Source organism: Diabrotica virgifera, chromosome 6 (assembly GCF_917563875.1).
Source record: "Diabrotica virgifera virgifera chromosome 6, PGI_DIABVI_V3a".
In the NCBI taxonomy this organism is placed as follows: Eukaryota; Metazoa; Arthropoda; class Insecta; order Coleoptera; family Chrysomelidae; genus Diabrotica; species Diabrotica virgifera.
Genome location: NC_065448.1, coordinates 247,743,498 through 247,767,764, shown reverse-complemented (window position 1 = coordinate 247,767,764; position 24,267 = coordinate 247,743,498). Strand labels below are relative to the sequence as shown.

Genomic DNA, 24,267 nt, shown 5'->3' with positions numbered 1-24,267 from the left:
AACGAGAGAGATAGATTATTAAGTGTTGTCTACTAAGCAAAAACGTTATCCAAGACATACGCAGTTACATATTTATAATTGACAGAGTGAGACGGCGATACATTTGTTCAACGTAGTTATATTAATTTAGTAGAAAATTTAAACTCACACTTGACTATTTCTGTACTTATAATGTCATTCTTAGAAAAACATTCAACATCAGTAGAGATGATGATTGTATAAACTACTATTCCAGTAATCGTGCTGGTCAACTATAATCTGACAGATTCAATTTCTGTCACTTTGACAGTGAAACTGGGTTAGGTTCGGTAGAGTTTATAAATTTTAATAATCAGTCGTATTTACTTGAATAAACTCAGTTCTTTTAAAAGCTATTTTGATATTATATTGTATTTTTGGTTTGGTAAGTATTTATTTACGTAATTAAAATAAGTCAATAAAATTTGTAAGTAATCATCTGTCAATATAATTAACTTCTGTCTATGAATTTGCCAAACGTGTACATATTACTCTGACTTTACAATCATAGTGTATAAAATCACAGATTAGTATATTTTTACGAATGTACATTTATTTGCAGATAATGTCTGGAAAATGATCTGGATACCAAAATGATATGAATTCTTAGTTTACTTTCATTTCAGCCACTTAATGCAGCTGACATAAACGACATTTTTTAAACTCCTGTTACTATTTACGTCCGGCAACTTTAACATAGAGAAATTCATAATACTAAATTTGCTTACTCATTATTTTTGAATTATTAATCTGTATCAAATAATTAATTGCGGTAGTAAAAGTAACATTTATTAACTAACAATAAATATACATATAGGTATTATAACAAAAAGAATAAGTCATATAACATCACAAAAATTTTTTGACACATTTACGTAGCGAAAAATCGTACGGTGGGGTAGTAGTCACATCCGCTTTTTAATTATTAATTTAGTTTAGACGTTGTTTTGACTAGAAATTTTTGATTTGATTCGTATGCATATCATCGATGACGCATGGGTATTCTTTCATTTTTCCTACTGTAAATAATTTTAAACTTTTTGTATAAAATGATAAAATATTTAGTCCAGGAACCAAAGCTTTTCACCTCGCAATTTTTACAGAATAGATCAATTTGCTTGAAAATTTGAGAATAAGTAGTGGATAGTCCATGGATCAAAATCTATATGATGCCGACAGGCGCTTTTACCATGAGGGTGGTTGCCACCCCATCTCGGGGGTGGAAATTTTTTATTATATTTTGACCGCAAAAGTTAATAAAAGCATTCATTCTAAGCAAAAAATGTTCTATACATTCCTTTGATAAAATTAATAGTTTTTGATCTATTCGCTATCGAAAGTGTTGGTTTTATATCCAAAACAAATTGCAAACATTCGTTATTCGCTTTAAACTTCAGTTTTTTAAAAACTAATCATTCTAAGCCAGTCAGACTTCTAGAATCTATTAATAATACATAAATAAAGAAGAATACATAAGGCCAATGACTAAAAACACCGCTAACTTACATTATTATATTCCAATAATTGGATTTCTCCTTTTTTATTTAAAAAAAATATATTGATTTTTTAACCGAACTTTTTAATTTTTTATCTTAGATAGTTCGTTAAAAAAGAATTTTTTCTACGGCCGTGCTAAAAGATCCACTTTCCCGCACGAATTTCGTTTCCGAAAGTTGCACTTCCTTGTAAGTAAAATACCTTGTAATATGGCATTATAATATATTATAATACATGCAATAAAGTAATATTTAGATAGTATTTACTAATTTATTTCAAATTTATCTTTTTGTGTTCATGTTTTAATGAAATTAGCGCCATAATTCGATGAAATAAAATTATTTTGACATAATATTTAAAAGTCAGATCAGTAGACAATTACAATGGTTTTGAATCGTCGTCATGAAAACCAATATCGTCGTCGTGATAACCCATTATATTGAAAGTTTGGTTTTGACAACCTTGTCAAAGAATTAATTTGTGTATTTTCACTCCTAAATAAAAATTGATATAACTCTATTTTTTGTGGCTTTTTTCCCAACGTACGGCCCTAGGAACAATATTGTTCCTAACTCATGCGGAAAGTGTCTTCCCCGCACTCGACTGCTTGCCCGAACTCTGCTATCGCGTCGTTCGGGTCAACGGCAGTCTCGTGCGTGAAAGTATCACTTTCCGCACTAGTTAGGAAAATAACTATTGTAGGTCTTTACAAGATCTATAAGGCTATTAATATTAAATAATCCTTTTAAAATTATCAGTCACAAAAAGAGGTGGCATAGGAAGGATTGGTAAAGGTGGTTTTTGCATGATATTTCAAGTTTTAATTGTCAATAGCTCACTTAACTTTTGCCGTAAAAAAAATTTTTGCAAACCAATTTCTTGGGAATTAAATAAGCTACAATTTCATATTTAAATATTTTTTCGTATCTCTGATGCTAATTTTTCTATTCTGAAGAAAAGGGCATTTTTTACCAAACTCAAAAACTCATTCGCTTTTAATTCCATTTTTTAAAAACTAATCATTTTAAGCCGATCAAACTTATTTTTAATTAGGGTGGTGATCAGGGCCGCGTTTAGGTCAATTGACGCCCTAGGCAATTCTCTAGTAGCCGCCCTTCAAGCATGTACCATTTTTGCGAAAAAAAAATGCAAGCAGATTTTTTTATTTAAATAAGAATACATAAAAATTGTCATTCCAGTTCGATCATATCAAATTTCTTTCTTGATTTTTCTTTGGAAAAATCATCTATAATGTCGCCATAATTTATCGCCTTTGTTACATCACTTTCTATGGACAAAATCGACAAATTGTTAAGACGTTCTTGCGTCATACTTGACCGGAAATTATTTTCATGGCTATTTTAAATTCCTGACATTTTCAAAAATGACCTTTCAACGGACACGTTGGTTGGCAACTGGGAGGCACAAATAAATGCGCAAAGCAATATCAAAATTAGGGGAAATATCTTTCAGTCCACTCTTTTTTAAATATTTAGATATGTCAATTATTGGTGATTGGTGATTTTATTGTGGTATCCAAATGACCCTTTAAGTGAATGCATTCATGTATGAATGATGTAGGTATCTATTAGTGCAGTCAGTGAGGGTATTTTTCTCCGAATTCCATCCTACTGCATCAATTTACTTGATATTTTCACTGTAAGTAGGGAATAGCTCAAGAAACAAAGTCTACCCTATATCCTATGGCGCTTTTAACTTAGGGGTGGTTCCCACCCGTTCTCGGGGGTGGAATTTTTTTTATCAAACTAACACCGGAAGTAATCAGAGAACCTAATTCTAAGCAAAAACCGTTTTATAAATTTTTTTGAAAAGTCAATACTTTTTGAATTATTCGTGGTTAAAAATTTGCAATTTTCATTGAAAAATGACACTTTTCGAAGACTGTTTTTGGGAATACCATAAAAATTGTGTATCTAACGTAAAAAACTATATAAAATATTTTTGTAGTTTATGAAAAATCAGAGAGATTCATTTTTTCATAAATCTAGTTTTAATAAAAAAAGAGATGGTAGGTGAAAAAAGATTTTTTTTGGTGCATGCTTAAATCGGTGTATTCAACTTAAACTAACAGAGGAATGGTCGATTTTAGACCTTTAAAACGAGACCTTAAAAAAAACGAGAAAAAAAGACCTTTAAAACGAGAACTGTTAAATGTCCGTTACATTCAAACTAAGCGAGATATGGTGCAAAAAAATTTATGACTAATGTATTTTAAGGAAAAATGAGTATAAAACAAGAAATAGTATATATAAATAAAGAAAAAAAAAGTATATGTTTAACCCCTCATCCACCAGAATTTGAATGCATCGTTTTCCTTCTACAATACCTTCTACTATAGTATTATTTCTATATTCAAAAAGTTGGGCGGGTTTAAAATGAGTGGTTTTTGAAAAGAATAAGATCAAATTATAGGGCACATTTTTAAATTTCCTTAAAAATATTCCTTTTTCTCCATGTAATTCGAAAGTGATAAGAGATACGTAAAAAAATACCTTACAAAAATGGAGGTTTTCTTTTAGATAACAAGTTTATTTTTCTTTCATTATTATATCTCACTATCATTTTCGAGTTACATGGAGAAAAATGAATATTTTTAAAAAAATTTAAAAATGTTCTCTATAATTTGATCTTATTTTTTTCAAAAACCATACATTTTAAACCCGTCCAACTTGTTGAACATAGAAATAACACTATAGTAAAAGGTATTGTAGAAGCAAAACGATGCATTTAAATCTGGTGGATAAGGGGTTAAAATATACATACTTCGCATTTTATCTAAAAATAAATAATTAGTCATCCTATTTTGTTGCAGCATATCTCGCTTAGTTTGAATGTAATCTAAATTTAACATTGCGGTCGTTTTAAAGGTCTTTTCAGGCAGTACTAACAAAAGATATTGATAGCATTATAGCCTTAATACCGACCATTTCTCTGTTATTAAGTTGAACACACCGATTTGAGCATGCACAAAAAAATGTCTTTTCACCTACCATATCTCTTTTTATGTTATCACTAGAAGACTTATGAAGGAACGAATCTCTTTGATTTTTCATAAACTACAAAAATGTTTTATATAGTTTTTTTCGTTAGATGCATAATTTTTAAGGTATTCGCAAAAACCGTCCGAATAGGCGACATTTTTCAATGAAAATAGCAAATTCTCAACCACGAATAACCCAAAAGGATTGAGTTTAAAAAAATATAGAACAGTGCGCCCGGCGCCCGCCGCCTTTGCGGTGCTGCCGACGGCCCAATAATCCCTAAATTTACAACTTCTGTCCTTTTTGAATGAATAGTGTTAAGAAAATGCAATTTGTTTTCTAGAAATGAATGCCTACTTATATTCCATTGATGGATGTACTCATGTGTTATTCGATTTCACTATTTTTTATATACAAATATTTTTTGTACAGTATTTTTGCCGCCCTCTCATAATTTGCCGCCCTAGGCAACTGCCTATATTGCCTAATGGATAAAGCAGCCCTGGTGGTGATTAGGGGGTTGTTTACTTAGTCACTTAATCTTTTTAGCTAGAGTTTTTTTTATTTCTGGAGATACATATTTTTAAATACTTTAAATTAGTTTCAACAAGTTATCCTCGAAAATGCATAGTTTTCCTGTCCTTTGACTTTGAAACTACAATATTTAGCATTTGACGAAGAAGAGCCAACACATAATAAAGTATAGCTCGATTACTATTTTGTCTTAAAGAAAATAAAAAAAAACGGTTTTGTTTATTTTTTCAAAAGGTACATTTTTGTTAAGTAAAGTTGTTTTGATAAAACGAAAACTTTTTGAGTTATTAGCCGAAAACTTATTAACAACATTGATTTTTTCGATATAAAATTAACACTTTCGATAGCGAATAAATCGAAAACTATTAATTTTATCAAAAAAATGTATGGAACGTTTTTTGCTTAGAATTAATGTTTTTACTAACATTTGCGGATAAAATATAATAAAAAATTTCCACCCACGAGATGGGGTGGCAAGCACCCCCATGGTAAAAGCGCCTTTTGGCATCATATAGATTTTGATCCTTGTACTATCCACAACTTATTCTCAAATTTTGAAGCAAATCGATCCATTCTGTAAAAATTGCGAGGTTTTGTCCTATTTTAAGCTTCATTACTTGGACTATTAATGTTGGCAGTTTGGTTGTAATATAAATTAAATATTATTCTCAAGTCTCTATCATTTAAATCCGCACAAAAGTGAACAATAAACATATTTGTAAAGTTGTCATTATTTTTCTGAAGTGATTTTCTTGTGACATTTTAATAATACATAATATTTACTATCTTTAGTAAAAGTTTACAGTGCTGCTAACAGGTTAATACAAGCTTCAAAATATAAGGGTGAAAACATTTTAAATGTTGTACAGTTGTAGACAATTTACAGGTTTAAATGAAATTCAATGTGATTAAATTAGTTTAATTACACTTAATTTCATATAATTTAAGTTAATTTTAAGCATCACACTAAATTTAATATAAAAGTGTGAACTTTCTAAAGTTTACAACATTTCAAGACTTTTCACTACTATATTTTGGTGGTTCAATCATGTAAAACCTTTTAGCAGCACCAACCATGAACTCCCCTAAAGGGATATTTTAAATTAAATATAGGGTAAGGAAAGGTATATTGGTGATAAAAATGAAAAATACTAATAATATAGGAATTTGACAACTAAGCAAGAAATAAGTTTTGCTTTATTATGTTATTTATTATTTGAAGTAAATGTTTAGAAGAGTTAATTTAATAAAAAATGAATAATAATGATAGTAAATGTCAAATTGACATACAAACTTATGTCAGGTAAGTTGGTGACACGGTAAGGTATATTGGCGATAGTGGTTAGAAAACTTGGTGAAACAACCGCAATTTAAGGAATTTATCTTACCTTGGCTAAATCACGAATTCAATGCAGCTTTTTTACTGATGTAACTGATGTACTGAATATGTAACCGTCTCTCACATTCAATAAGAAATGGCTCCAGTGTCGACTGTCGCACAACGCAACGGTCAAAACAATCTGTTTATTAAAAGCGGGTGCGCGCATTGGGAAATCGTAATATTGTCCTGCTTACACTCAGGAGCGCCATTTAAAATTTTGATTGGGGGGGGGGCAAGCATTATACAGGGTGTCCCGAAAAGAATGGTCATAAATTATACCACACATTCTGGGGTCAAAAATAGTTCGGTTGAACCTAACTTACCTTAGTACAAATGTGCTCATAAAAAAAGTTACAGCCCTTTGAAGTTACAAAATGAAAATCGATTTTTTTAAATATATCGAAAACTCTCAAAATTTTTTTATTGAAAACCGGCATGTATAATTCTTATGACAGGCCCACAATAAAACCAAATTATAGTGAAATTTGTCCACCCCATAAAAAATTTATGGGGATTTTGTTCCCTTGAACCCCCCCAAACTTTTGTGTACGTTCCAATTAATTCATTATTGTGGTACCATTAGTTGAATACAACGTTTTTAAAACTTTTTTGCCTCTTAGTATTTTTTCGATAAGCCAGTTTTTATCGAGATGCGGCTACTTTTTTACTATATTTACATAAAAAAATTATGGGGATTTTGTTCCTTTAAACCCCCCAAATGTTTGTGTACGTTCCAATTAAACTATTATTGTGGTACCATTAGTTAAACACAGTGTTTTTAAAACTTTTTTGTCTCTTAGTCTTTTTTTGATAAGTCAGCTTTTATCGAGATGTGGCTTCTTTTTCAAAATATACCAAAAAATTTAAGTTATAAATAAATTTTCAGATTATTAACAGGTGTCTATAATCATACTTAACCATATACAAATAGGTGGTGGATTCGACAAATATTCAAAATATCTCGATAAACACTGGCTTATCAAAAAAGTACTAAGAGGCAAAAAAGTTTTAAAAATATTGTGTTTAACTAATGGTGCCACAATAATAATTTAATTGGAACGTACATAAAAGTTTGGGGGGGTTTAAGGGAACAAAACCCCCATAAAATTTTTATGGGGTACACAAATTTCACTATAATTTTTTTTTAAGATGTTGCTACGATAAAGATTCCTCATGTCCATTTTCAATAAAAAACCTTTAGGAGTTTTCGACATATTAAAAAAAATCGATTTTGATTTTGTAACTTCAAAGGGCTGTAACTTTTTTTGTGTGCACTATTGTATATAGGTAAGTGAGGTTTAATCAACCTATTTTTGACCCCAGAATCTGTGGTATAATTTATGACCAATCTTTTCGGGACACCCTGTATATACAATACATTATACAGGGTATCCAGAAACTCTACCGACAAACGAAGACAGAAGATTCTTCAGATAATTTTAAGACCATTTAACTCAATTCGCTTAGTCCAAAAATGCTTCCTAAGGGAGCTAGAGCTCTTTGAAGATGGCGTCTTGTAATAAGTTTTTCTTAAATACCTCCAGAACGCCTTTATTTAGAAAAACAAAAATTGGTACTCGTATTTATCTTCCAGAGATAATTCTATTCCATTGATTGCGAATTTCTAGTAGCGATCATAGGCGTCCGTTTTGGGTAGGGCAACGGTTATTTTATGGCCCAACTTTTTTGTCTTTACTTTTTGAGCATTATTGACTCTGAATTATTAAATTGTAAGGTATTCTAGTACTAAAAGGTACTCTTACTTTAAGTCGATAGGAGACACCGTTTTCTAGAAAAATCAATTTGAAAATTTTTTGTTTTTTGAATTTAAAATTTTTTTTTCAAAAAAAAACTATTTAGAAAGACGAAAACTGGCACATTTATTTATATTCCAGAGATAAATCGATTTCATTAATTGCGAATTTCTAGTACCGGTCATAGGCGTCCGTTTTGGGTAGGTCAACAGTTATTTAATAGCATAACTTTTTGTCTTTAATTTTTAAGCATATTTGACACTAGATTATTAAATTATAAGGTATTTGAGTACTAAAAGCTACCCTTTCTTCAAATTGGTAAAATACATCGTTTTATTTTGAAATTTTTTTTCAAATTTACAGAACGAAAAACTTTCAAATCGATTTTTCTAGAAAACGGTGTGTCCTACCGACATAAAGTAGGAGTACCTTTTAGTACTAGAATACTTCACAATTTAATAATCCAGTATCAAAAATGCTTAAAAGTTAAAGACAAAAAAGTTATGCGATAAAATAACCGTTGCCCTACCTAAAACGGACGCCTATGACCGGTACTAGAAATTCGCAATGGATGAAATCGATTCGTTTGTGGAAGGTAAATATGCATACAAATTTTCGTTTTTGTAAATAGAAGCGTTCTGGACGTATTTAAGAAAAACTAATTACATGACGCCATCTTCAAAGAGCTCTAGCTCCCTTAGGCAGCATTTTCGGACTAGGTGAATTGGGTTAAATTGTCTTAAAATTTTCTGAGAAATCTCCTGTCTTCGTTTGTCGGTAGAGTTTCTGGACACCCTGTATATGATGTAATGATGAAAATTGATGTATTTTTTTGTAAATTTCAGTCATTTTCAGGGCAAGGAGGGGGGCAAATGCCCCCCCTGCCCCTATCAAATGACGCCCCTGCTTACACTCGTAACAACTTACTAGCGCTGTGTCATGAATATGCTTGCATAGAGAACCGTGTGGTGATCTGATTAAAAATTATCACCAAATTACTTGTATCACCGGGTCTCGGTGAATTCGTAACTATTTTAATCCCCCATCCTAATTACAGGCCAACTCGTAACTCTGGCGCGCAGGTAATTCTTCGATAACCCACTAACTACCGGTGAATTAGTAACTTTCATTTTTAAGTAATGTTGATAATTTAATACCGGTATTCCAGGTATGTACCTGTAAAAATTACTCTCTTTGAAGGTGGTGTAAAAGGTATTCATCATTTATGTATTGTCTCTTGGAAGAGTTACATACTAGAGAAAATCCAAATAAATTTTGTGAAAATGACTGAAATTCTTGTAACAGATAACAGATTTCGTAATGAGTGCACGTGGGTGTAAGTTATTGGTGGTAAATAATTTTAAATTTCAATTAAAGAAAGTGCTAAAAAGTGGAAAACATTTATGGTACTGTTCTGCATCTGGTTGCAAGGCAACCTGTTATACCGACGGAATCATACGGCCTGCTATCATACGGCCCATTTTCATTTAAAAAAATCATCGATTGCGTCATCACGCCCAGATGGATGACGTCACTGGTATGATATGTATACCAAAAAATTAGAATTTAAAAATAAAAATCGACTTAATTCGGGATTTATCTCCAGAGACGCCCATTCTCGAGAAAATGAATTTATTCCAACTCAAACGTCCTCACTGTATTTGTTTATAAGCCAAAAAATTGTTTATAACTTTAAAACAGTGTTGAAAACTTTAAAAGTACTGAAAAAATTTTTAAAACTTTTTAAAAAAAAATTAGATTGCAAAATTATTATGCAAAATCTATCAGGTAGATTTTAATGAAATTTGGTGGACGATTTAAGTAAGTGACAATTTTAGTAAAATTGGCAAAAAATAATTACTAAATAGTTAATAATCACTAACTAGTTAGTAATTTTGCCAATTTTTGCAAAATTGGCAAAAATAAAAAAAATTATCGACTAAAATATCTAGCCAATTGCGCTGAGTTTAGCGAACCGACTATATAAGGATTTTCTATGCGAATTACGAAAGTTCTAAGTGCAACCAAAGTTGTTGAAAAACACTGAATAAAAAGAGGCTTATTTTGCCCCCTTATTTTGTATTTATTGCTATTTTTCAGAAAGGGTAATAATTTAAGACATTTTTAGCTAGTCGTATATCATAAAAAATTCAATTATCTTTATTTTAATTCCCTACGACTTTGCTCCAAAATTAATCGTTTTAAAGTTATAAGAAAAAATATAGAAAAAAATTAATGTTTTTCGAAATTTTTAAATATTTTAATTGTTTTATTAATGTTCCGGGCATATTTGAGAAGGAGCATAAGTCAATTATTATTATTGAAGTTGTCACCTAACTTTATCTGCAAAAATCCGAATGCCACCTCGCACATCCACAAATAGACGTTTTTTTTACAGATCCGCCCTGGTCTATACATATAATATTGTTTCAATCAAAAGAGATTTCAATTTTTGTTATTTTTTTATAGGTACATATAATACACAACATGTTTTTAAGCAAACCAAGAACCATTCGCTTACATAATAATATGCTATATGCCCCATGTTGGCTTAATCCGTTACTGTTCAAATTTATTTCTTACCTTTTAACCTATTAACAACTATTAAACAATGGTTTCGAATTCACCTGTATAAAGTTGTGAGTTGGTCAGGTAGAAAAGTTACGAATTGGCCGGTGTACATTTTGATTTAAAAAAGTTTGTCATTAAGAGTTACGAGTTGGCGCGTGTCCGTATCACCAATATATCACCTTACCCTACCTTTTATAAAGGATTTACCTTATTTAATTAATAAATAATTGTTTTCAGTGTAGAAACGATGCTAAAAGAGTCGTTAAGAAGGGTAAGGACCTATACCTATAGGCAGAGAAACCGGAAATAACCAAAAACGTATTGTGATTATTTCTTTCTTACTTGAGAACGTGATCGTTGTGTTGATTTGAATTTTAAAGCCGTCTTTGGTTTGTTCACGTGCATACACAACACGTCCATAAAACGTTGGGCTGCAGATAAAATCGTTTTATGTACCTTTAAAGGGGATAAGAATTTATAGATAGTAGTTAATACAAATATATCGGAGGTTCTTATGAAGTTTCCACAATATTTAGCTGTAAATGCAATTGTCATAAATAAAACGAACAAATAATATTCATCATGCAACAAAATATTGATTTTTGTGCTAAGTTCGTGGAACAGAAAAAATCAAAATATCAAATATATATTTTAACTATTTAGAATGGGAAATAAGCCACAATATTATTAAAAAGTGATTTTTATTAACGTTTCGACGCCCAAATCGGGTGCCGTTGTCAAAATACAAAATACTATTAACATAAACAAAAATGTTGTTGCTTAGTAAAAAAATTCTTCTAATAATTTATTTAATTTGACTCATTTATATCGGCAATTCAGATACATATGATACATTTTAAAGTAGAAGACTTTAAAATGATATTGCCAATATTTATGAGTTGCGTTCCTGGGACGACTTTACTGAAAGATAGTTCATTCGATTACATGAAATCAACCCCAACTCAAGAATATCCGTCACAAAAAAAATCATAGCATGTGATCTGTCTTTAAAAAGACAACCACATGCAACGGTGACATTAAAATTCTCGCGTTAGAGATCTCATAGTAAATCACGAGGGAAAACCAGGAAAAACCTCGTGATACTATCCCGACATCGTAAGTATTTGGTCTTACATTTAATTTACTCTCAAAATTAATACCAAATTCTGACTTTACTATAATTTTGTTTAAATTATAAATAATATCAATAATACATGGGTATATAAGTAATACTAAAATATAAAATATGTACTAACTCGACTATTGACTTACTAATTGTGGTATTTTCTTTCTACTGACTTCCTCTTTCAGTATGGGTATCCACATCCTACTGCATTCCACCGAGGAATTTGCGACACAATTGGTTTCGTTTAGCATAATTAGAGCCGCTTCTTTGATTTTTCTCTTTTTACTATCTGTTTCTTTCAGGACTATACTTGAATCTCTCCACTGAATGAGATTTACTATGAGATCTCTAACGCGAGAATTTTAATGTCACCGTTGCATGTGGTTGTCTTTTTAAAGACAGATCACATGCTATGATTTTTTTTGTGACGGATATTCTTGAGTTGGGGTTGATTTCATGTAATCGAATGAACTATCTTTCAGTAAAGTCGTCCCAGGAACGCAACTCATAAATATTGGCAATATCATTTTAAAGTCTTCTACTTTAAAATGTATCATATGTATCTGAATTGCCGATATAAATGAGTCAAATTAAATAAATTATTAGAAGAATTTTTTTACTAAGCAACAACATTTTTGTTTATATTAATAGTATTTTGTATTTTGACAACGGCACCCGATTTGGGCGTCGAAACGTTAATAAAAATCATTTTTTAATAATATTGTGGCTTATTTCCCATTCTAAATAGTTAAAATTGTAAAAATGCCACAAGAAAATAGCTTCAGAACAACATCAAATATATACAGGGTGATTGATTAGTAGGGTTAAGCTCAATAGCTCCGCTATAGTAATAGGTAACAATAAAAGTTAATAACAAAAATCTTAGCCACCTTTGAGCTTCACATTACAAAATTAGTTAGAATGTTACAGGGTGTTCGATAACAAGTGGCAGACCAAACTTATGTTTTTTTTTAAATTGAACACCCTATATTTTATTTTAAATTTGAAATCCTGTTAACTTCTCCATCACAAAAATATAAAGGTTTGTTATGTTATACAGGGTATTTACAAAGTTATAACCAATTTTATATGAAAATCGTAACAAGTTCAACTCCCTGTATAAATAAAAATAAGCAAAACAACAATGGCTTATTAATGCCATATTTTTAACGTATTGTCAAAATTTTCAAGAATGGTCGGTATTGCTAATTTTCTTTATATTAAATACAGGGTGAGTCAAAACGCAAGTACATTATTTTCTCAGTAATTTTAAATAAAACACGCTGTATTTTATATCACTATTGAAAAGTACCATTACCGTACTTTAATTTTTAGATAACATTCCCTATGTCTAAATTTATTAGTTTTCGAGATATTTTCATTTTTCAATGGACCAGTAGCGCGGCCACCCAAATCATCAGAATTTAATAAACTGGACTGATTTTTTTGGGGTTACGTTAATAATGAAGTTTATAAAATACCTCCAACAACAAGGGATGAGATGAAAAATAGAACACAAAGTGTATTTCGATGTGTTAATTTACAAATGCTCCGTAGAGTAAGTAGCTCATTCAATGATCGTTTTTAGGCGTACATAAATGTGTTAGGAGATAATTTTGAACACCTTATGTAATTAAATATTAAAAATATTTTATTAAAAGTAGCTTCTTTTTTTTCAAACATGTTTTTTTGCAAAATGTATTACTGATAAATTATGTTTCGTTCTTTATTTGTTACATTGTTACATTTACATACAAAAGTAGTGTTTAATAGTCATCACAAAATATTGTATTTTGTGTTTGTGTGTTTTTTTGTAAAATTTATTACTAATTTTCTTTGTTTATTTGTTGCATTTACATAAAAAGATAGTTTTTAATTGTTTCAAAAATGTTGCATGTAGTGGTTGTGTTTTTGTTTGTAAAATGTATTACTAATAAATTATTGTTATTTCTTTATTTGCTACAGTGTTACATTGATTACCGGATTGATAATCGGTAATCTTCAATTGTCAATTCAGTCATCGCTTACTTAAAATTTAGATAAATTTAAACACCTAAAATAATTTGCTCTGAAAAATGAAAATATCTCGAAAACTAATAAATTTGGGCATAGGGAATGTTATATAAAAATTAAAGTTACTTTTCAATAATGATATAAAATACAGGGTGTTCTATTTAACATTACTGAGAAAATAATGTACTTGAGTTTTGACTCACCCTGTATTTGATATAAAGAAAATTAGCAATATCAATAATTCTTAAAACTTTTGACAATAAATAAAAAAATATGGCATTAATAAACCATTGCTGTTGTGCTTATTTTTATTTATACAGGGAGTTGAACTTGTTACGATTTTCATACAAAATTGGTTATAACTTTGTAAATACCCTGTATAACATTACAAACCTTTATATTTTTGTGATGGAGATGTTAACAGGATTTCGAATATAAAATAAAATATAGGGTGTTCCATTTAAAAAAAACATAAGCTAGGTCTGCCACTGTGTTATCGAACACCCTGTAGCATTCTAACTAATTTTATAATGTGAAGCTCAGTGGTGGCTAAAATTTTTATTATTAACTTTTATTGCTATCTATTAATATAGCGGAGCTATTCAGCTTTACCCTACTAATCAATCACCCTGTATTTATGCATAATTTGAATTATGGTTCACGCGCATTTGGAAATTTATTTGTTATAGTTTAAACCAGCGGTTCTCAAACTGTGGTACATGTACCACTGGTGGTACATATCATTATTTGAGGTGGTACACAAAACGCAAAAATAGCCAAAATCAGCACCACTACTATAGTTAATTAGATCACCTACCTAGATAGGTATTTCAGTTAGGTGGTACCAAAAATAATAAAAAATATTTGGTGGTACATGACTCAAAAAGATTGAGAACCGCTGGTTTAAACGATTTTAAAATATAGGTACATACTTACAATTGACACTAAACTATAGCGGAAGTAGAAATAACAGAAATCGTGTTAAGATGAGGCTTACCTGAAATAACATAAAATATTTAATAACTCGTACATAATACGAAAGTATTCTATCGCTAAACTTAACGGATATAAATATTCTATAAAATGTTTTTAAACTAGGAGGAGTAATTCAAATTCATCGCGCCGTAATACTTGTTTGTAATTGGTCCAACCTCAGGCAAGTTTACTCCACTATTATGAAATTTTGACACTATTGACATTTACGAAATTTTCACACTATTGGCATTTCATAAGTTAATTAAGTTATATCGGCGATTTTTGTGTTTTCTGCGTTATTCCTTTAATTTTTAGATTTTTAGTCTGCTTTTATATAAAAAAAAAACAGTTGTTTTTAGAAATCTTTAGCGACGTATTAGTATAATATAATATTTATGGATTACCGTCGAAAGCCGACATGATCAACCAAAAAAAGAAAATGTCAATATTTGCTGATTTTTCTAGTGACATTATTGGGGGTGAATCTGTTTTGAGTTTACTCCTCCTGTTTTAAATACAAGGTTATAGTATTGGGATTGATAAGAAAAAATATTTTTTTATAATTCGTTCATTTCATATCTCATATCATTCATTCAGTCATATATAAACAATTTTATTAATTCAAAGCTTCGACGTTTTGTATTCCTATAAAAAGTAATCCCCCCGTTGTAATCCCCCCGTAGGATCATGCTGGTTACGCCGTTGTCATTATCGAAGATATCATAAATTATAATTCGTCTCTATTTCGTAAAATCTTAATAGAAGTACGCCAATGGCTGTGAAAGTTCGTGAGAATTATTAAGCCTTTTGTCAAAGACTTTAAATGAAGAACGTGTTTACACATTATGCTTTAAGATTAGATGAGATTTTATTGTATCTTAAAATCTATTAAAGGATTTTACCAGATTAAATTACAGAGACCCATTATATTTATTCACAACAACATAGTTGAAATACGTTTTCAAATAATTAAAGGAAAATTTTGGCAGATCTTTCACTATTATTTTTGACTTATCTGTTTGTTAACTTTGTAATAAGGGCAGAGCAATAAATAAATTGTCAGGTAAAGTTTGTTTAGCAGAAAATGGTTGACTTCAATTAGTGCGGTCGTAAATATTATTAAAGGACACCGCACACATCTTATGGAAAATATAATGTCACTCAAATTCAATAGAATTTATATGAATATATTCGTTTCAAATTAACGGCTAATTCTTATCATTGCACCAACTCTGAATTTTCAATAATAAGAGCAGAAATTGATATAAATAAATCTGAAATCAAATAGGTACGTACATAAGTTAGAGAGAGAGAAAATATTTTAAAATACTCAAATTATCGGTACTTCATAAATCTTCTCGGGCTATTAAGCATCTTATTATAATAGTTTCACTAATCCGCTTAGGCCCAGCGGGGTTTAAGCTGTTTTGAATAGCACCCAGAGCAATAGTGATTGTAACTGACACTTTTATTGACTCCAAAAATGTGATTTCGATAAACTTTAATTGCAATTTGCGCCGTAATTAATTATAATTAAGAGTTGGCGCAATGATAAGAATTGACCGTTAATTTAAAACGAATCTATTCGTATAAATTTTATTGAATTTGAGTGACATTATATTTTCCATAAAATGTGTGCGGTGTCCTTTATCTGACTTGGCCCATTGTTAAGACTGGTTCGGAGCGATAAGCGAACGAGGTAGACAGAGTTGGTCTTTTGACAATTAACACTGACTAGACGATACTCCTATAATAAAGCAAAGGATCCACAAAATTTTTACCTGAAATATTTAAATTTTACCCGAAACCGGGCCTTTTATACTATTATCGGTTAACCCAGGATGTTTTAATTAAAGTCAATCATTTACTGCTAAACAAACTTTAGTAAGAAAAATTTCAACATCCCCTATCTCGGAAACGAAGCATTTGAAGACATACGTTTATAAATCAAACTGTCATTATTTTTTCATGCAATTACCCCTTAAAGTTTGCCATACTTATTTAAAAATACCCTGAATTGATGAAAAACATGGCTAGTTAAAGAACCTAACTTTTTTATGGTCCAACATAAGCAAATGAATCAAAAAACAGATTGTTACGAAAATATGAGGCCACAGTTGGGTTTTAATTTCAGTATTTTATAAATGCTAGAATAGTCCACACGGTGATGCGAACTTTGAGAAAAATACTGTTTGATCTATACACCCCACCCGGTATATAATGAAAATTTTCCTGTTTAGCAACAATGTTATTACAGCGATATTGTTAAAGAATAAGGATATAACATGTTAAAAAAAATCATTCAAATCGGACAGCAGGTTTAGGAAATTCGAGTCATCAAAATGACCCATTTTTAAGGTGGGCGGTTAATTTTGGCGGTGAGCGTATAAGCATCGGCAAAGCAGTTTGTACTTATGCCCTTATTTTACGACAATATGTACAATGTATCCCATAACCTCTCTTGGGGGAATAGAGGGTGGTGACGAAAAAGATGGCTGATATTGATTGTTCATGCTCACTGCTCAATCATGGTTAAATTTCCTACTTTTAAACTATATATTTTCTAAAATCTTCATATAATTAAATATGTAGGTAATGTAATTTTGTAATTTTCCTTGTAATTTTAAAATAATTTACGTATTAATTGAATAATTTCTTTGGTTAAAATTCACAGATACCGTTCACCGCCTCATTATGCTTTTTAGCGCCCTACGTATTTTTAAGTGCGTCATCCCTTCATTGCTTTTGCTAATTTTGACACCACTACATTTCCCTCGACCCGCACCCTTAATTTCTTCTAATTATATCCAGTGCCAACCCACTTTTGGCCTCATCTGAATATTGAATTTCGTTTTCCGTTGGTAGAGTGCATTCTCCGCTACATACAGGGTGGAATACTATTATTTTATTATTTGCAGATAATGATGTGGTAGAAAGTCTTGATTTAAAAAAAAATCAGTACAAATTTACTTCTTTTATCTTTTATTTGTCAATTTATTTTGGTCACTTTTACTACAAATGTGCCGAAATGGAGTTATACGTTCGAGTATGTTCTGTTTTTACTTGTTTTGCTATTCTTTCTACAGGGGCGGCTCGTGATAGTAGAAGGTGGTGAGGCACACTACACCTGAGGAATTTTATTATGGTGGTTAGCTTCTCTTTAATTCCCGGAAAGTCGATTTAGGACGAGGCTAGGACAAATAATCCCGGACAAAAAATCCCCACAAATTATCCCTGGACAAAAAATCCACAGACAAATAATCCCCGGACAAAAATCCTCACAAAAAATCCCCGGACAAAAATCCCCACAAAAATCCCGGACAAATAATCTCCACACAAATTTTTTAGACAAATAGTAGAGTCAATCGCGTAACAATATCCCCACAAAAAATTCCGGACAAAAATCCACAAGAAATATTTGCTGCCGATTAGTTCTCTAAAAGTTTTCCCGTGGATGCGATCGACTCAAATGCTTTCAGCCTCAGTGTATGGAATAATTATTAGAATAGAAACAAGACTTTTACTTAAATCTGGAATAGGTCGTTTCAATATTAACTACATAATATATAATTTATCTTCGTATGAATGACTTGAAAAATTCTGCTGATTGACTAAAAAGTTTACGGGATCAAAAGTATTATGAATATTTACATTTACCTGAAAAAGTTGTTGGTCGGTGATAAATCCATTTTTCACTCAAACTGTCTAAATAAAACCGAAAATCCTACAAATTTCAAACAAACCGAATATGTAGTGACATGTGAAATGTGACCGCAGCAACAGAAAGTTAAGTACTAAACAGAGCGTCCACAGCAAATAAGGGAAGCAAGGTCAAGTACCTTCATAACTAAACGAACACGGGTCTGAGGCAGGCCTCCAGGATAGATGAATTTCGTTCCCAGAATCGGTTCCCAGTTTCGGGTGCGTTCGGACGACCATAGCGGCTGGCTGTCAGCAGAAATCGGCTGAATGGTTGTATCCAGCCGTGATAGGGAAAGCTTAGTAAATCTCTCAGCGGCTGACTTCCAGCGGTGACGTCTGACAGCTACTGCTGGCTCAGCTGTCCAGCCGCTGTGGTCGTCCGAACGCACCCAATGGCACATTTTTCAACTTTTGCCGCTTTTACTGTCGTCGCTGTCCCATTTTAAGAAACCATTAAGAAACGGTAGTATGCTAGACAAGAAAGTGTGAGGCTACCTTCATCTGTAATGATTTGAGAAAGTTGGAATGACATGCATGATGCATAGATGCATATAATACTGGCACGTGGAAGACGGATACAAAGATAAAGAGTCAGGACCGTACCGATTTTAATTTTTTTCATAAAAATAAAGTTATTTAGGAAATTTCAAAAAGCTAAATTATATTTCAAAAACTGGTTATAAAGCAACGAAATAACGTAAATAGTCAATTGATATACTGGTGAGGCACTGCCTCACCTGCCTCATATAACAAGCCGCCACTGCCTTTCTATCCGTTTTCTCTTCTGGTTTCCTTCTTATTTTTTGTGTATAAATGACTGTCTGTTATTTCAATGTGCCTCCAGTAAGTTGTCGTTCCATCGTTTTCGTGGTCTTCTCACTGATCGTCTTCCGATTGGGGAACCGTCTCTCGCTGTCATTATTACTCCATTTGTCGCCATTCGGCTTATGTGGTCATTCCATTCTATTCTTCTGTTTTTCACCCAGTTATTAATGTTCTCCATCTTGCATCCCCGTCGTACATCTGTACTTCTAGCTCTATACCAGAGTGTCTTACCATCGATTTTTCGAAGGGTTTTCATCTCTGCTGTTCCTAACAATATTTTTGCCCTCTCTGTGTGAGATCGTGTTTCTGTCGTGTATGTCATTATTTATCTAATAACTGTTTTGTAAATCTGCCTTTTATTTCTTTTCCGATATGTTTATTTCTTATTATTGTTTCATTCAGGCAACCTGTGGCTCTGTTTGCTCTATTCACTTGATCTTCCACTTCTGTTTCGAGCTTTCCGTAGTTAGATAGTGTGATGCTTGGATATTTAAACTTCATCACTTGTTCTATTCTCTGATCCAGAGGCGTGCGGTCCATGGAAGCGGGGGAAGCACCGCTTCCCTATTATACTTCGATATAACAAAATATATTATTAACTAATATTTAATTATCAAAAATTTTTCCCTAATCACAGTAATCTACATATTATTACCTAGCTAGGCAATAGGCATTGAAAAAGATTAAAAATTAATCGCATAGGAAGGAACTCAATACGCACACAATTCAACTATTCGGTCCATCCCTGACAGAAGCGCATCTCAAAATCGCCGCTTGTCATGCAGTTGTCCCGTTTAAAAATTGGTCAGGGTTCAATGACCGCACCCACTAGTTACGCGAATTTTGGTACCCTGGAAGCAATCGTTCGAGCGCTTCCAAAAGTGGGATGCTCTGACTGTTATTGCTGCTAAGGGGTGCTTAGGTACATACATTCGTTTAAAAAATATTTCGATTTAAATTTTTTGAAGAGATTTTTCCTTTTACTGATCTTTTATTTGACATTTTACAGATGAAGTCAATTCACAATTGATGATTTTATTAATACGATAATTAAAAAACGAGAGCAGTTTAAAAATATTTGTGATAAAAGTGAAAATATGGAGTTTGAACATGAAAGAAAAATAATGAAGATTGATAATGTCGGCAACAGAGAGACCTTTTGATAATATTCTACAAGTGAATTTTCACTTTTCAAAATTTTAACGAATTAAAATTTGTAGAATTATATATAATCTTAATATTTCTAATTATAATTCATCAAAATTTCCCACAGAGGAATTTATTTCACTACGATTAAATAATGAAAATATTTTGATGTGCCAGCTTTGCATTATAAGTTAAGTGTTGTTTATGAAACAACTGACATTAGTCATAAGGCTGTACTCAGAAATCTGGGTATTTCTTTATAACTACTGGCTTAAACAAGTCCCTGTGTGAAGTGTCCAAGTTGTGTGAATTACTACTAACTATCCCAGTCACAAGTGCATCAGTTGAATGTGAACGAAGTTGAATTACTTCAGTATTAAAATGCATTAAAAGTTTTACAAGATATTCAACAAGTGAAGACAGACTTTACAAGTCCATTGAAAAAGACTGCATTCAACAATTATCAGAAGTTGATAGGAGGATAGAGCTCAAGTATAAATAAGTGTCCTATTATTGAAAGGTGTGTGGTGAAAATGCCTCTGAAATAAAAAAAAAATTAAATAGATCTCTTCTTTAGCAAACGAAGCCCGGAGCGAGGACTTAAGGCCCGAGCAAGCAATACAGATCAATGATAGGTTACTAATAACTAGAAATAGTGGCAATAGAGTGCCTCACGCATTGATAGGGGTAGGATTTAGTGTGTGACTCCTTGTACCCAGGACGTCTCACATAAGCACTTTGCTGATAGAGGGCCCCTATGGCGCATCATAGTGTTATCAGGTGGGAAGTGGCTCGACCCTCGACCCTGAAGAAAATATTTTTATATCCTTATTGAAACGCTTCCCCTATAGAAAAAGTCACCGCACGCCACTGCTCTGATCCTCCAGCTCTAGTTTACATCTTAGTAGATTTGCTGTTATAACCAAGCATTTTGTCCTTTGTGGGGAAATTAACACGTTAAATTTTCTGGCGGTCATAATAAATTGGTGCAGCATACGTTGTAAATCATCTTCACTTTGAGAGATTAGTATTGCATCGTCCGCATATCAGATTATTTTAAGTTGTTTTTCTCCCATTTGGTATCCTTTTTTAGTTCTTACTTTTTTATTATTTCATCTATAATCAGGTTGAACAATAGAGGACTCAAGGAATAACCCTGTCTTATCCCATTGCTAGCTTCAATTGGCTCAGTGCGTTCATATTCTGTTTGTGAATTCTGTTTTCCTGTTTACCAGTTTTACACATAAGTATTCTTAATGACCGAATCTAGTAAATTGTTTATTTGCTTGTCTATGTTGAATTCATTATGTTGCATGATATATTAGCCTTATGCGTTGATTTATACTAAGTAAATATTTCGATTTTATTTGTTTCCAAATATGATTTTTTAAATTTGTATGTGCCATTACCATTTCTCATTAGACCAGGCGTTATATGTCCCAAAACACCCACATTTGGGTAAATCGTATATTGTACAGTTGTAATAAAATTCCAAAACCTATTCGATTTTCTCTTTTCATGTAGACAAGGATATATTTTTAATTACGATCAAATAAAACCAAAGTGAAAATGGTCCATCCCGTACAGCGATCATTTCTTTCGATATATTAGATTACAACGTTTAGGAACGGTGCCATAAGTGCATTGACTTTGAGTCACTGACTTACTAAAGGAGGTATGAGGTATCAATAATTTCAGCAGCTGTTTTGGAACGTATCTTATTTCTTTTTGAAATGGATTTCACAAGCCATTGTTTGGTTTTTTTATTTTTTTTTCTGTTGGATTTATATTATAATGCATATTGGATTTGGATGTCAGTCATATCTTTGCATGAGATTGTTAATAAAGAAACATGCCAATCAAAAGAAAAATATTAGTAATATATAAATTAAATACTACTTACTAAATACACTGAAAATATCGCTAAATAGATCTGGTAATTCAAATACGAACACAATGGAGAATGCAAAGTACCCAGACGATACCTATTATTATGTCTACTACTGGAGTCATTCCGAAGAACCTCCTAAAAACAAAAAAAAAGCTGGGCGTGAATGAACATATTATCTATAAGACTATACAGAAAGCTGTATTACTCTCGGCGACCAGATGTGTAAATACGAAAATTTTAGGGAGATACTCCAGCAGTCCAGCATGCCAAGTCACCTAGGGCAGGGGTCGGCAACCTTTTGAGTCTAGAGTCAAAAATTACAATTTCCAAAATTTCAAAGCTTTTATAGAGCCACAAATTTTTTTTGTCAACAATAACTCGCATAAATATACTTCTTTGATAAAAGAATTTCTTCTATTTATTCATATGTATACAATACTGTTTTTCACATAATATATTTTATATTTTCATACAGCTCATACATTTCATTCAAGTAAAAAATTAAAACAACTAAATGTTCACTTACAACACTAACTTATACTTTAATGACAAACAATTGAGCAAATAATCTAAATGGCTTTGCATGTTTTTAGAAATTTTGGATAAATCTGACTCATAACTTGTTGTTTTAAGTTTCAAACATGACTCTAAATTTTCATTTGTTAGTTTTCTTCTTAGTTTATTTTTAATTATACTCATGCAAGAGAACGCTTGCTCGCAAGAATATGTGTCGATCCGAAGTTAGTTAGCACTCCAAATGATAACTTCTTCACCTCACTGTAGCAATCTGGAAGACTATTCCATGCGTCGAATATAAGTATACCTCAATTCGCGGCATTTCTTTCAAAGCTGTCCACTTTTGTTGCGTTAAGTACATACATTTCTGGACCTCCAACTCTTCCAACTTGCTTTTCAATTCTGTAAGTTTTCCACTCCACAAAGCTTTACTTTTTAAATCGATCAATTGCATTTCTAAAGATCCAGTATCAATTCCAAATGGCTTAACGTGGATTTCGTTACTATTTATTTGTGTTGAGGGGATTTATTATGAATGCTAGAGTGGTTTTGTTCTTTTTGAATTGCTCAAATCTGCCAGAAAATACATCTTTAATTTTTTTTGTAACTGTGCTGAAGTAATTCGTGTCAACAATACTGGTTTTATCGCGATATTGCTTTAGAAATTGAAAATGAAGTAGTTTACCGGTCTGAATATCTTCTCCAAAAAGAATTATTTTTTCTTCAAAACAAACCAATTCTTCTACCAAAACATAGGCTGGGTTTTCCTTTCCTTGCAGTTTTAGATTCAGTTCATTTAATTTCGCTGTGATATTCACCATAAAGTAAAATTTTTGCAACCATTTGTCGTTCCATAATTTAGGGTGATTAATGCCTTTTCCATTTGGGAATGTATTTATTTCATTCAAGCACAAAGCAAAACGCTTCAATACCTTATCTTTGGAAAGCCATCGTACTTTATTGTGAAGAAGGAGGTCGGACTACTGAGCCTCCATTTCGTTTAAGAATTCTTTAAACTGACAATGGTAGAGTGTTTTTGACAAGATGCTATTAACAATCTTGATCACCCCAAATTCATGACCTCAACTATTTCGTCTGAAAATGTTTGGGCACAAAGCGTTTCTTGGTGTATTATGCAGTGAGACGTAAGAATTTCGTGATTTATTTTGCTTTGAAGAATCGTTGTTGCTCCTTTATTTTTTGCTGCAATACTTCTGGCTTCATCAGTTGCTGTTGAAACGATTTTATTTAAATCATCTTATTGTCTTCAAGGCATTTTTGCACGGCATTCGCTATAATATTAAAAAGATATACCT

At 31.7% G+C, this 24,267-nt stretch overlaps 1 protein-coding gene across 3 annotated transcripts in view; it reads right to left on the bottom strand.

Moving 5' to 3' along the window:
• Positions 1–24,267, bottom strand: part of LOC114336315 (protein tweety) — a 156,817-nt gene that overhangs the window by 107,220 nt on the left and 25,330 nt on the right. The window contains exons 2-3 of one of the 3 annotated variants that reach the window (XM_050655100.1): positions 22,448–22,570; positions 14,833–14,893 (exon numbers count right to left, since the gene is read on the bottom strand). The exons of 1 other annotated variant lie outside the window; for it this stretch is intronic. The gene's annotated coding sequence lies outside the window, so the exon portion shown is untranslated. Of the gene's footprint in view, positions 1–6,439; positions 6,548–14,832; positions 14,894–22,447; positions 22,571–24,267 lie in introns of those variants that run through there. One more of the 3 variants, XM_050655102.1, reaches the window with a different exon arrangement.